At 49.7% G+C, this 3,533-nt stretch overlaps 1 long non-coding RNA gene across 1 annotated transcript; it reads right to left on the reverse strand.

The window, feature by feature from the left end:
• Nucleotides 1-1,799: 1,799 nt before the first annotated feature.
• Nucleotides 1,800-2,773, reverse strand: LOC141351326 (uncharacterized). Its single transcript, XR_012359545.1, has 3 exons — nucleotides 2,405-2,773; nucleotides 1,990-2,018; nucleotides 1,800-1,886 (listed from the first exon to the last, which is right to left on the reverse strand). It is a non-coding gene; the product is annotated as an uncharacterized lncRNA (long non-coding RNA).
• Between the last annotated feature and the right edge of the window lie 760 nt (nucleotides 2,774-3,533).

A 3,533-nucleotide genomic window follows, 5' to 3' on the forward strand; every position in this document is an offset into this window, starting at 1 on the left:
AAGAGCCCCGGGGAGGAACGGAGGCGGCCGCCGCAGGACGCCCTCGGCGAGGAGCAGGCTGAGGCACCGACGTGGACGGGGCAGGCGCAGGACGCTTCCGACGTGGCATGATCTGAGCGATGGCCTTGTAAGCCGGGTTTTATCAGCGTCCTTCATGTCCGCCAGACACAGCCAGAGATGGCGTTCCTGGACTACCAGGGTAGACATCGCACGCCCGACGGCGCGTGCGGTGACCTTGGTCGCACGAAGCGCCAGATCCGTAGCCGCACGCAGTTCAGAGAACTCCGCCGAGTCGTGACCTCCCGCGTGCAGGTCCCTCAGAGCCTTAGCCTGGTGAACCTGCAGCAATGCCATGGCATGCAGGGCAGAGGCTGCCTCCCCACCAGCCTTGTAAGCAGCACCGGTCAACGCCGAAGACTGCTTACAGGCCCGTGAGGGGAGAGTAGGCTGGTCCCGCCAGGAGGAAGCGACACCGGCCGGACACAACTGCATTGCGACCGGGCGCTCCACTGACGGGATACCAGTGTACCCCTTGGCATCTCCACCCTCGAGAGAGGTGAGAGGTGAAGGCTGATACAGCCGGTTCCGGGCGGAAAACGGGGTTTTCCACGACCGCGTCAGCTCTTCATGCACCTCGGGGAAGAAAGGCACCGGGGGCGAGGACTGAGAAGCCCTGGCACCCCCGAAGAACCAATCATCGAGGCGGGACGGTTCAGGTGGGGGAGGTTTAGTCCACTCCAAGCCGACCGCCTCCGCCGCCCGAGCGAGCATGGCTGCCATCTCAGGGTCGAACGCAGAACCCGCAACCTGGCCCGAAGGCGGGAGCGGATCCGGATCGACGTCCGAGGCTGACAACCCCCCCTCCGACGTTACGGTGGACATCGCGTCAGGTGGAGGCTCGACAGAGCGCGAGGACACCGTAGAACACGGGCCGCTCGTCTCCATCGGGACCTCCGCTGGCAACGGATCAGGGCGCTGGGAGCTGCTGGACGAACCAGCAGACCGACCCAGCACCGTTATACGGAGATCATCCTTCGCAAGTCTGGTAACTGCGCCCTTAGCAGTACCAGACTTGGAAGGCGGGGGCCGTTGCCGGAGGAACGACACCCGTCTCCGCAAATCCGCCATAGTCATGCCCTCGCAGACAGAGCATGAACTATCACGCAACGCTGCCTCTGCGTGCTGGAGCCCCAGACACGAAAGACAACGCTGGCCATCCTGGGAGGCGATGAACACACCGCATCCAGAAACGGAGCACGGACGGAAATCCATCTTTAAAAAGACGACCCCGACCGTGACACGAATGAGTGGCTGTCTTTAAAAAGACACAAAGCTCAAACGTGCTGCTCTTTTAGGAAAATCACTCTTTGTGCAAGCTGGTGAAACACACAGGGAGAGGCAACGCACTCACTCGAACTCAAGTCCTAAATTAAAGAGACAGAGAGAGAGAGAAAGGGTGGAGAAAAAACACTGCGAGCCTCCGCTGAGGTGTCTTTGCCCAACCAACTTCAGCAAGCTGAGATATTATTTTCTTCCCTTCAGAACAGGATCTACGAAGATCAGTTTGAAAAGCTTCTCGAGAGCAGATGTCTGCCGGCTTCGAAGCAATAAAGCTGATTTGGTATTATGCACCTGCGCCTTATATACGCACCTGGCGGGGCGGCGCCGGCATTATGCAAATACCTGCATGCCAAGTTCATTGGCGTTTTTGATAGTTCTCGAAGTAGATAGGTCACCCGCAAAGCGGTTCCCAATTCGTCGGTCACGACGTGACGTCGTAGTGACCGACTGAAAGGGAACTTTAATTCAACGAACGTAAAACTTTCAAAGAGGATAATTGTTGTCGGAGGAGCCTTGAATGTTTTATTTCTTCCAGTTCACAACACCTGGAACACACACAACAACAGAATTATTAGATATTTTATATGTTCATGAAAAGGTTACACAAGTTAGCATAAGCAATCTTTCCTACAGTACTAAGACACTTACCATCAAGCCATGCAAAGTGTGTCCTCTGCCTGTGAGAGACAGAGTAAACATGCGGTTACAAACTCAGAAACACAAACTAATGTGACAATAACAAAGGACTCAAAATGATGTGCCACGACCCATAAAACACTAAAGCAGTTTAACTATGGTATTTTAAAAACCGTAGTAACCACGAATTTACCATGGCCCTACAGTTTAACCATGATTTTGTAATACAAATGCTAATCAAAACATGGCTTATCCTAGTAAAAGTACAGAAGTATTATTTCTACTTATCTTGTCTGCGGCAAGTGTACTGCTAATAAAATCACCGCGTTGATTAGTCTCTAACTTCTTTAATTTGAGTAAACGTGTTCATTTAGTAAACGCCATTTTAATACTGGCGAATTAAAAGAAAACAATAATTTACACATACCGTAACTTTGATCCAGCCGCATGTCTCTTGTCTGATTCAGCTCCACCTCAGTCTGCGTCTGCGATTCAAGCTGATGACGCAACACACGCAGGCGAGTTGTATACGCCCCCAATCCCTTGACTCCATACACTAGTTTTTAATTGATAATAAAAGTTTTTAGGCATATTTAAAAACTGCAGGATAGCTCAACTTAATGCTACCGTACAAGTTAAAATGGTTTAGTATGTTTATTTGATCCTTTACCCGCACACTCGTTCTCTCTCACCCACACTCGGTCTCTTAAGGTGCACTACTGCCACCAACTGGACTGGAGACTTCAACCAGCTTCCGTTTCAACTGAAATGCTTTCACAGAACATACTGAAATGCTTTTACACAACATACTGAAATGCTTTTACACAACATACTGAAATGCTTTTCAGTTGTGTGTGTGAGAGCTTTTCAGTTGTGTGTGTGTGTGAGAGCGTTTCAGTTGTGTGTGTGAAAGCATTTCAGTTGTATGTGTGAGAGCGTTTTAGTTGTGTGTGTGTGAGCGTTTCAGTTGTATGTGTGAGAGCGTTTCAGTTGTGTGTGTGTGAGCGTTATATTTTCAATTGTATGTATGAGAGCATCTCAGTTGTGTGTGTGTGAGCATTTCAGTTGTGTTTTTGAATGTAATATTTTCAGTTGTATGTGTGAGAGCGTTTCAGTTGTGTGTGTGAGAGCGTTTCAGTTGTGTGTGTGAGAGCGTTTCAGTTGTATGTGTGAGAGCGTTTCAGTTGTGCGTGTGAGAGCGTTTCAGTTGTATGTGTGAGAGCGTTTCAGTTGTGTGTGTGAGAGCGTTTCAGTTGTATGTGTGAGAGCGTTTCAGTTGTGTGTGTGTGAGCATTATATTTTCAATTGTATGTATGAGAGCATCTCAGTTGTGTGTGTGTGAGCATTTCAGTTGTGTTTTTGAATGTAATATTTTCAGTTGTATGTGTGAGAGCGTTTCAGTTGTGTGTGTGAGAGCGTTTCAGTTGTGTGTGTGAGAGCGTTTCAGTTGTGCGTGTGAGAGCATTTCAGTTGTGTGTGTGAGAGCGTTTCAGTTGTGCGTGTGAGAGCGTTTCAGTTGTATGTGTGAGAGCGTTTCAGTTGTGTGTGTGAGAGCG

This window comes from Misgurnus anguillicaudatus, chromosome 20 (genome assembly GCF_027580225.2).
Source record: "Misgurnus anguillicaudatus chromosome 20, ASM2758022v2, whole genome shotgun sequence".
In the NCBI taxonomy this organism is placed as follows: domain Eukaryota; kingdom Metazoa; phylum Chordata; class Actinopteri; order Cypriniformes; family Cobitidae; genus Misgurnus; species Misgurnus anguillicaudatus.